This window comes from Melanaphis sacchari, unplaced genomic scaffold, assembly GCF_002803265.2.
Source record: "Melanaphis sacchari strain LSU unplaced genomic scaffold, SCAv2.0 Contig4_pilon_pilon, whole genome shotgun sequence".
Lineage (NCBI taxonomy): Eukaryota > Metazoa > Arthropoda > Insecta > Hemiptera > Aphididae > Melanaphis > Melanaphis sacchari.
The window spans coordinates 1,283,891-1,296,328 of NW_020271335.1; the positions used below are offsets into that span (position 1 = coordinate 1,283,891).

The window sequence follows — 12,438 nt, forward strand, 5'->3', positions numbered from 1 at the left end:
AATAATAAAAAAATTAAATTTAAAAATGATACATTATGATAGAAAAATGAAACAAATTTATTAATGGAAAAATTGCGGATACAAAGTATTAGGTAACTGCTACAATAGAAAGAAAATTTTTCGATACAAATAATGAATATAAACATTATCATGAAATACAAACAAGGTGGTTAGAATGTGTAAATATCTGGTAATAACCCACATTATGATTATAAGTTCACTTATTATTATATATTATTTAATATTTACTATCATAGACAATATTAAATCATATCATAAATTACGTATTTTTCATTTTTTAATTTTCAATGTAAAATCTATAATGGTGATTTCAATAAAAATAATATTAAACAATTATTATGATATTCACTAAATAATAAATATTTATTTTAATAATTATAAAAACAATCAACGATAAATACATAAATTAAAAAAGTAGATAATATAACTTGAGCTATAAACTCAATGAAAACCTTCCATGACAATATACTTCTTAGCACTTATATTCCTTTTTTTTTTTTAGATTTATATAGCAACAAATCTATTTTTATGTGAAGAAAATACGGGCAAATAATAATTCAATTTTAATGATAAAAAAAAAAAAAAAAACTAACTAACATAATATCAAATAACAATGCTGGAGAGGATAGGAATTGCAGTTTATTTATTTTTAACGTTATTTTACTTTTCTTTAGATAGTATTCCCGTTAAATTATTCTGCATGCAACTGAACAAACAACATAATCGTACGAATAAACAAAATTTCTCTGTAATATTGCTAAGGAAACGATCGCAATATCTGCTTGTTGCGTGTGGAATGAAAACGTAATCATCACTGTCGATACCATATCTTTTTTCTCTAAATTCATTTTACTAAACAATATTTTTTTTTTAAATTGTGTTATATAAATCATAGTTATTGGAAAAGTTTTATTTAATATTTTTAAATCCTACATAAAAATTATAATGTAATAAAAATGTTTTGTATTCACATGTACCTACAGTTAAACAAATTTATAATTGAATATGTGCTTTATATATGCTATGTGAATAATGTAACTAATTAAAATTGTGTTATCTAATTAATATCATATGTTATATTTCATTAGTGTAGGACGTAGGTCTTGATTTTAATGTAACGTAAAATAAACAGTTCGTAGGTACCTAAATATATTTTTGTGCTATACTTAAATATAATAATATACATATGTTATTAATGTATTTAATATTATGGTGTATTTATAATTGTATGTATTTATTATAAAGATCATATTTTTCTTTTTATCATTATTTTTACTTATTTTTCATTTAGTATAAAAAAAAAAAATAAAACTGGGAAAGGCACTATTCTACGTTGGAAGTTTCAAGTGTATACCTCGTAATTAAATAGGTCACAATAATGAGTAAGTTAAATTTGAATCTATAATTAATAATTTCATAGGAAAAACAATGTTGAGAGTTAGATACTATTTGTAAAAATATTTAATAATTTATTTTTATCGTAACAAACAACACTGAAAGTGGATCTTATTTATTACAGATACACTATTAAATCATATTATATTAGTGTATTTATTAGTTAACCCACGAACAGTAAAAGAGTGCCCAAAAAGAGCAAAGATAATATTTAAAAGTTTTTCAAATAAGTTTATGAAATTTATATAATACCCATAAACATTTGGTTAAAATTTCAACTCACTATATTTATTTTTCCTAAATAATAAACTAAAAAAATAATTTTATAAAAAAGTAATGTTTTGTAAAAATTACCTTTTTTTCATAACTATTATTTTTTGTCAATTATTTAAAAAATTACTGAGAGTTTTCACTATTGATCTCTTTTCTCTAAACTTCAAACAAAATCCAATTTTCTACAAGAACTCATCACCATTATTAAGGATCGTATCAGTTTTACTGTTGCAAAAAATATTTTTATATACAAAAATAAATTTAAAAAAAGAAAAACACATATCATTGTAAAAAGAATTCTTTCATCACCCTTCTAGAATCAAAAATAATAATCGAGTGCTTATATAAAAATATATTAAAAGTTTTAAAAAAAATCATTGATTAATAATAATTATAACAATTTTTACTCCTATATGTTGAATTTTGCCCTGGTTCTACATTTTTTTCAAGTAGTGAATACTACAAAACTCGATAACACAGCAGTTTTATGAAATAAAATATAATGAGGTTGCTTTATTCATAAATAATAAATATTAATGAGTTGAAATTAATTAGAACAACCAATAACTTTATTTATACATTTTAAATTAATTATGCTCATATTTATAAAATGCTCTAGAAATTTTTTACATAATATACCTATACTAGGTGTATAATATTTTATACATTTAAATTTATGTTGATATTAGAATATTATGCATTCACTTTTTAGACACTTATAAAAATGTTGCAGATCAAGTATTTATTTAAGTGTACGTTGAAACAAAGATTAAACCTTTCATCCATTTCACATAATGTGTGTAAATTTAAACCTTAAATATTACCCAATTAATGAAGATTATGACTAGTATTAATTGATTAAAAATCAAACTAATAAGTTAGATATCAAATTCCTGTAATGTTACAAATTTTTATTTAAAATCAAACTTTCATAAAAATTCAAAACATTCTATCAAATAACGATATACTTCCATTATATTTAGCATTCACTAATCAGTATTTAAAATAATACAACTTAAATCATGATTGTACATTTTAGGTTGGAATTCAAGTTAATTAATTATCAACTAACTAAATATCTTAAAAATTAACACTTATTATTTAAACAAGTATTTACGTTTTGAAAAATATTTTTTATTTTATATTTTACGCTATTTTTTATCATTGTGAAATATTTTAATCTTGTACGTTTTTGTATAAATACATACATGTTTAACTTTATATTTTTATGCGTAATACTTTTTTAAGAATTTTTATGTATAAAAATCAAATTCTGAACGTTTATTTAATTATACTATAGAGCTATAGAATAATACTCCAAGGGTAGGTTCTCGCAAAATGTTTGTTTACTATTCCACATAGATTAAATAGGTGCTTAAAATTAAATTTACTAAACGTTTATCAGCTAAATAACTTACTTTGGAATCTGAAATTAATAATAAAGTAAGTATTATTTAATTCAAAAAATAATAATAATTCAGATAAAAAAAAATATTTCTAAAAAATAATGAATTAAACATTAATATTACACGAACACGGGATAATAAATGTTGATTGTTAAAAAAATCGCCGTTAATGTATAAGAACAAAAATAATTATGAATATTATAAATATAACGGATCATATTATAACTTCACGCATAACTTATAAAGGATAGTTATAATACAAGTTATATACTTACAATAGTTTATAAATGAAAAACAAGGAAGGTCGATGGATACACCTTACTTCCGTGACAGAGCTTCAGGAATCTGAGAATCTGTATTACGTCATCATTATTTGAAAACGAATAAGGAAAAATATTCGATGCCCCAGGGTAAGAAGCTCGTAGTACAATTTATTTATGGTAGTGCGGAACTCTTCCCAAGGGTAATCAAATTTAACATATTTTCATTTTTTCCTTCACTCGTAAAGCTTAAAAAAGTCAATAAAAAGTTTGGGTATTAGGTAGAGCGAGAGTTATAAAAGCATACCTATTACCTATGTACATGTAAAATATATAGAGTGATTCACAAAATATGCACATCTCCAATATTTTATTTAATAAAACTGTTTAAAAATTCTGATTATTATTTTAATTTTTAAATATAATTAAAGAATATATTTTTAAATTATTGAAAATTATTGTACTTACTTAAAGAACGTCTTATAATGATATAATTTTCTGTTTTTAAATAAGAAACTGTAAAAAGGAGGTATTCGACAGTGGATTATTAAATAGATTTCTAGTTTACAATATACATATAAATAATATTGGTTTTTTATTTATTATACTTGAATAATATTCATAAATTATAAAAAGATTGTAGATTAATATTTATAAATCAAGTTTAAAAATAATCTTAGCTACCATATCTTCCAAACACATTATTGTGCATCAATTGTTATCCTTACTACATAAAATATTTTAGTAACTTAAAAATTACGAGTTAGAATTTCGATTTGGATACATGGATATTTTCAAAAAAAAATATTAATTTAATAAATTTAATTCTAAAATTAAAATTTTGTTGTTAATGTACATGATATGCTTTAAGTAATAAAAACAATTTAAAGAATTTAATAACATAGTTAGGTTTATATTTAGGTTTAATTTAAATAAATAAAGTATGAAATAACTGCATTATGAGAGAAAAAAAGAGATAGATAATATTTAGTAAATTATCTTTTATATAATGATTTATATGTTGGTAATTACATTGATATAAAAATATAAATCTAAACAAAACATTATAAAACAGTAATTTATTTAAAAGTCATGTATTCTTAATAGTTAGGTAGAGGTATAATGAACTTGAGCCTAGATGAACTGATTAAATATAGATTATCACTGAGCTTAATAAGTTTCTAAGATTATAAATTTTATGTTTTTTATACAGTTAAAAAAGATAAAAAAAATAACGTATTTATGTTTCTATTTTTTAAATATAATTAAATAAGTATCAGTATATTGTAAACATTAAAAAAAAAAAACTAATAATACATATATTATGTATAAATGTAGCTATTATAACAACATTTTAGTACCTACCAATAAATAATATTATCAAAAACACATAAATTTGCATAATACACAAAATATAAATTAATTTAGACATATATATATATATTTTAGCTACAATTTAATAAATTCAATTCACTAATTGTAAAATTATTTTATTTTTTTCTGAAAACATGATAATGTATTATTAATTAATATAATACTGTTGAATTTATATTTAAATTAAAAATATTTTTATATATTCTACATTCTTTTAAAGTGTAGGTGCTAAAAAATTCAAAATAAATTTAATACTTTAATATTTGTTTGAATTATGTTATTTAAATAACAAAAATGTGTATATAATCATTTCTAATTATTAAATGTATTGCGTAAAATGGAAAGTATATAAATTAAATATAATTAATAGTAATTGTTAAATACTCAATACACTAACTGCTATTAATAACAATGTTTTAAATAGAGAAATGTCTTCATATTTCCTTCTAAAATTAAACACGTTTCATCATAAAGTTAGTTTTGATATGATTATTTCTATGAGTAGGAAGTAAAATATAGATATGCTTCGTTCTAAAAATGCATTAAAGTTTAAAAACTAAATTAAAATAATATCTATAATGTTGTGTAGATAATCATATATCTGGAAAAAGTCTTAAAGAAAATTAGGATTTATCGAATAACACTAATAACAGACATTTCTTGAAATTTATTCCAAGAAATATCTCAACGATTAATTGATATTACTAAAAATACGCAACACCCGCATAATATGTTATCACTGTCTTACAGATATACAATAATTTACATTTCAATTCAGTAAAACCCATTATTTGTTGTTAGCTTTAATATAAGTTAAGAATATAATCAGTGATTTAATGTTGGCTTTTTCGATATTTTTATTTTTTTATTTTTTTTTTAACTAGATATGGACATTTTCAATTTTTTATATTATACATTCGTATATCTTATGGTTAATACTCATTTTTTCGATAAATATACAAAAATATATTTTTAAAAACACATCTTTACAGTTACAATTTTTCAATATTTTATCTTAGATTTTTAATATTTAAAAATAATTTTTCAAACAATAAGTTTTATAAGTAAATTAATTAATTATCTAATTATAAATACATAAAGTTTAGATAAGTATAATTGAGTGCCACATGGGTACCCAGCAAAATTATGGTCCACTACTTCACTCATCAAACTTCAAATGCTTATAACATATAAGTTATGACTAATTAACTACTAGTTTAACAGATTTTGTCAAAAACTAGTGTTGAGTAGTAAAAATTTCCGTTTTCTCACTAATTATTATTAAAATATTATGGATTTCAAATTATTTAAAAATAATTGGAAATGTTTAGTTAGCTATAGAAAAATCACTTTTCAAATTTAAAAAATTATTTTTATTTAAAGATGTATTAAAAAACACAAACATAAAGTATATAATGCAAATTATTATAAAACCATATTATATTCATCACTTAGATCAGAAAAAAAAATAATTTATCCATCTAATATAATCTAACATTATGTCATTTTTATGTAATGATACGTCATAATATTGTTTTTGTAACAAATATTCAAGACAAAAAGGGATTATAAAGAACCTAATATTAAAACAATGTATAAAACAATAATAGAACCGTAACTAGTAACAATGTTATGACGAAATAATATTGTATAAAGTACACATTCCAGAAAATACTAAACAAGTGTCTTTAAAAACAAATCAATATCATTTAATATAGTTTATAAACAGTCTACAAATAAAAATAAATTAACATACAATACTTTTCATTTCGAACATAATCAAATTAATGATCTCATATTCGTTCTGTAATATTGTTTTATTTACCTACTCCTAAGTATCTAATATACATTTTATTTATTTTCAACACCTTACGTTTTATTTGTAAAATAATGTTGACATTTCAAATATATTATATTACAATATGATAATTTTGATCTTGTAATGCAATATTTATTTAATGACATAAGTTAATAATTATTAATTAAGTTATTTAAAATATGTTATCTTAAATTTCCTTATAATTAATTATATAATATTATTTCTCAAATAGAATCGCAATTTCAAGAATTTGTTTAAAGTTTCTAAACATATATTTAATCACCTTATATCCCCATAGCACGTTATGCCAGTTAGTTTATAATAGGGATTGTCTATTTGGTTAACATAAGGAAATATATAGGGATTAATAAAATTGCAACACATATTATATATAACAACAATGTTGTTTTACAGTGGTACCTATTTTTAGCACAGTAAGTTGAGATAATTTTATAACGGCTCTGATAAAAGTAAATTCACACTAAACAGTATTGGAATTTAAAATATATAAAAGCTAATATTAAAAAATACGGACCAAAATTATAGTACTTTAAAATGTTTAAAAAGATTTATCAATTATTTACAAACTTGGATATTTAATATGTTTATAATTTCTATACATAAGGAGGTATTCGTAGATTCTAAGTTATCAAAACTTTTTAAATTGTATACTGAATTATAGTTTATTGTTAAAATATGTAGATAAGAATTCATTATAGGTTAAAATTATTATAATACATTAAGAAAAAAAAGTGACCTTATAGTTAACTATCCATTTTTATTTATTTATTTTTTTTGCAATTGTATATTTGGAATATATAATATACTATATATATTTAATAATTTATATAGTAAATATTATAATGAAGCAAAAAGTGAATCAAATAATAAATTTATAAGAATATTTTAAGTTATATTTATGTTCTAAATACACACTATAAATTACTAATAACACCAGAGTTCTTTTTAAAAAAAAGAAAATAAATTATTTTCCACTATTTTTGGCGTTTCGTAGCAATTTAATATGTACTTTTGTAGTTATGAAATAACCAAAACTGTTATAAAAATATAAATATTAATAATTGTGATTTCATAAATTTCAATTTTGAATTTCCAACTGTAAAGCCTTTAAGCAATAATGTGATGGTTGAACTATTATTTTCACCTTATTTTTTCGTAAACATAGTTTCTATTGAATATTTAGTGAGAAAAGTATTCAACAATTTTAATAAAAATATATTAATATATAATCATTCGTTTTACTTTTAGACATGCGGTTTCAATAACGCTCGGGTTCGGCTTTGAATGACTTTTAAAAAATATCTAATAGGAGGAAAAATATATCAATAAGTCATTGTTGCTAACGAAAAGTGTTCATTCATCTGTTAACATACGCACTTTGTGGTTATAATAATATATATCGACGTAATATATCTATACAGGTAAATACAACATATATACGTTCACGTTGTATGCGTATACAATATCATATTATTATCACCCTGTTCAGGATGACAACGATTAGATATTGGTGAAGGAAAAAAAATAACTATGTTTATAATATTATATTATACTTCTTTTTGCGAGGTAATCGTCCAACGTCTGAAAATTGATTCTCGAAAAAGCTAAAAATAGTTTAAGTGGTTAAATATATTTTCAGTGACAACAATAAACCAACTATAGGAAGATTTTTTTTTATAAAAAATAATATAGTATTATTGTAATAGAATAACGTGAATAATATGAAAATATCACATGCGTTATATTGTAATATGTTATGTATGCATAATAAATGTATGATTATAATATTATTACCATTATTACATATATACCGTGATAATGGAAACAAATTTAAAAAAATGTATAATAAATATATAAAACATTAGACTACATTTTTTGATCTACGTCCATGTTTTAGACACTAAACGGTACAACAAACCCATATTTTACCTGCTGAGCGTTTATGTGGGTGTAAGCAATTTAATTTTTTTTTTTTTTTGTGAAATTGATGGATAACTTGACGTTTAATATGAGGGTACGGTTACATTAACGTAGTTGACCTTGCTGAAAATAAATCAAATCAACAAATCAGAAATATGTTATATTATAATAATACTCTTTGCTTTTTTCCAAATAAAAATGCATTCCATAATAATTTTATTAAATGTAATGCCATGAATAATTATTATTATGTAAAATAACATAGCTTACCCTTTAGTATTTTCAAATATCTATATGATATTAAAACATATATTTTAACGAATTCACGATATGTATTTCATTTAAAATTACTTAAACCACAATTTATTTAAAATATAATGAATTAATATTTTACAGCTTAGTAGGTACTTAGTACTAAAATTCACTAATATACATTAAATGCGCAGAAGTTATTTTAATAATGATTCAGATTGTTATTTTGTGAGAAATTTATACTGCAGTGTGTTTTACTAAACATAGAACCAAAATAACTTAAGTATTGATTTGCATTAAACACATATCTACCGATTGCGGGAAAATTCATGTCAGAAAATTACAGTGGAAATCGAGTCGTATTCGTTAAGTCAAGTACAATAATATGCAATTGGCGTATTCCGACGGGGGAGTGTAACATATAGAGAATAAAGTGTTTTTGAATGCGATTAGAGTAACATAATTACTAGGTATTATTATTATTATTACGTCGTCTGTTTTGTGTGCGTTAAACTGCCTAGGGATACGATGCTAAGTTGGGTTTTCACTAATGCCAACGTAACGCACAGCTGCATACAATCCCAGCCGTGATCCACATATCCACGTACAACTTTTGTGCAAACATATTTTGATTTTAGCAATGTCAATGGATCATCTACAATGATAATACGATATGCATATTATTACGGCTGTATATCGTACCTATAACTGTACTATAATTTAGTGTGTGGCTATTAAAATTTATTTTGCTATGAAATCTAAATAAACATTTCAACGAATATCAAGTTCTATGTTATATCATATCGTTTTTGTTTTCATCGTGAATTATGATAATGATATAAAGTTATTTTAAATAGTCATATTGTACAATAATAATATGGTAGTAAAAAATAATTTTAATTTAATATTTTATTTAGTTATGTATAGTAAATGTCCACAATACATTTTTGAACGACATAGAATTAAGTAAAAAAGTATGCAAAAATGATTACAATGATAAATAATATAATGAAATATAAGACGTTATCTTTATTATGTTGTGTTGTAATGACTTCAAATTATTTAAAAATATATGTTCACAAAAACATGTCATATAACATTTATCTCGAAAATTGATGTACGGATGATAAAATAATGTACCTATGTAATATGGTTTCATGTTTTTCCTATTGTAGGAATGTTAAAGTTAAATATTTGAATCATTTAAAAAAGCGCATATTCAGTACTATAATATTTGAAAAATTCCTAAATAATATGAATACACACTACTAGTGCGGCGTCGGTCGTGCATAGACGAGTAAGTATAGGGAGTAAAAGGTGTGTGCAAAATACATTTATCCCACTATGTCCTGTGGCGTGAGATTTATCGGCTTTGCGGTATGACAAAATGGTAGCTGTTATGGTGGGTTCTGTACATATATCTATTGCATACGAGTCATAGATCGGTGGTGATCTCGAGCCTTGGCCGGGAGTGGAAGAACGCGCTCGTTATGGGACACGACTGCGGTACCCGTCAAAGCAGTGGTACGTTACTTTCGGATCATTTGTGTTGGAATGATAAAAATATCGTTGTGAAATGCATTCGAGCGGTGTACACTATGCACAGTGGTTTTGTAAATTTATAACTTTCCTCCTTGAAACGTCAACGTTTTAGGGTTTTCTTTTTTTTTTTTTTTTTTTTTTTACTGTTGCCACCCGAAGGCGTTGACGATGCTTTGCGAACGTGGTTTTACCATGTTTCTATCCCTACCGACTTTCATTTCCCATGGATTCCGGTCGACATAATTTAAAGTAAATAAAAATACAATCAATCCGGAGATGGCAAATATTAAACATATATATAGTATAGAAAGGTTGATGCCGGAAACAATTTACTAAGTAATTCGATTTCGTGAACTATAGAGAGATTTATTTTTGAGAAATATATATTGTATTATACAATGGAATAACGATACGTCATGCCAGTTTTAAATGTTATTCACGTTTATATCGCTAATGAGTTATATTGTTCCTTTAAACCTTGGCTATTGAAAGTGAAAAATACAACTTCAACCTTAAGTTTTCTCAATCATATTATATATTAATAATAGTAAAAAAAATAAAAATATTCATCAAAAGTTTTGATAGTTATTGCATATGTAATACAAGTATGTATATTAGTATATCTATACATACTGTATTAAAATGTACAATTTTTCAAACAAAAGTACAAAAGTTTGACTTGAAAACAAATATATTTTGAAAATGGTAACAATAAGTTTTTAAATAATAAAAAAAGTACTTAAATAAATAATTGGTAGTTTTTAACATATTCTAACATAAACATTTTGTTTGTGAAATACGTACTATATTTCAACTAAATTGTTGCTATATTATATTATTGATATTGTTTTATTGATTATTGTTTAATATATTATTTTAAAATATTTTTCCTAATTAACTGTTCATGTCATAAAAAAACAATATTTAACTTAAAGTTTTAATTAACAAACCCAGTAAATATTTTGAATTCCTGCTCTCATACAGGCCAATTAGTATTATTCCTTCCTTTCCTAAAATTCTTGAAAACAATTATATTTAAGAGAATCTGATTTAAATAAACCAAAATTCAATAACTCTAAACACTCAACTTGAATTCAAAAAGAAACATTACACACTATACCAAATGCATAGACTAACAGATGATATGATAAAGAAATGTCCAAAATTCATTCTATTAATACAGGTATACCTATTGATGAAGTGTTCTAGCTCCAACCTTTTATAGGCTTTATAACATATTTATTTCCGATATCCCATATTCAAATAATATACACCTAACTACATTTGCAGACAAAATTGTCTAACTATTTTCCAATCCTGGTTTTACTTACTTAACGAAAACACTTCAAGACCATCTTAACCAACTCCGAAATTGGATCAAACTCCGAAGAATATAAATTAATGAAGACAAATTAACCCACGTAATATTTACTCTACGCTCCATCAATGGTTTTCCCTTATCAATTAATAAAATATTATTTTATAAAAATATAACTCCAAATATTTGAGTACCTAATCATAGTTTTTTTGATGATTTGTAATTTAAGTTAAACTAATATCTGTAAAAAAATGATTTTAACTGCGTACTTCTCACTATGTATAAAATATATATATACATGTATAGTACATACTCTAAATAGAGCTTAAAACTAATTCATTTTTCAAGAAATTATTTCAAACATTAAATTTAAATTATTGATTTAAATAATGTATCTAGAATATATACATATTTCGATTCTATTTTTGAATTTTAAATAAATGTACGGTTAACTACTATTGACTAATGCAAATTTTATGAACTTAAGACTATGTATTTTTTAATACTATAATATTTTTATATTTTAACTCTGAAATATTTTTTTTTATTTATATGTGAACCACACGTGAACCATATAACAAAGGATTCATGTACATATTAAATAAAGAAAAATATCGAATAATAAATGTTTCCCTTCTGGATAATATTTTTTTTTTTTATTATTACTGCACAGTTTAACTATAAAACAGTCATTATAAAACCAAAAAATAAAATGCAACTCATATAATTAATTTTCTTTATTAGGATTAGTTTGTTAATTATATTTTTACTATATTTTCATTTGTTTATATTCCTTTTATAAATAAAATATACTCAGTAAGTCAAATTAATATTTTC

General features: G+C 22.6%; 1 protein-coding gene across 3 annotated transcripts in view; it reads right to left on the reverse strand.

The window, feature by feature from the left end:
• The window catches only part of LOC112599111 (leucine-rich repeat-containing protein 24), a 140,834-nt gene that overhangs the window by 83,689 nt on the left and 44,707 nt on the right, over nt 1-12,438 (reverse strand). The window contains exon 2 of one of the 3 annotated variants that reach the window (XM_025345862.1): nt 8,499-8,612. The exons of the other annotated variants lie outside the window; for them this stretch is intronic. The gene's annotated coding sequence lies outside the window, so the exon portion shown is untranslated. The remainder of the gene's footprint in view (nt 1-8,498; nt 8,613-12,438) is intronic. 3 annotated transcript variants of the gene reach the window in all.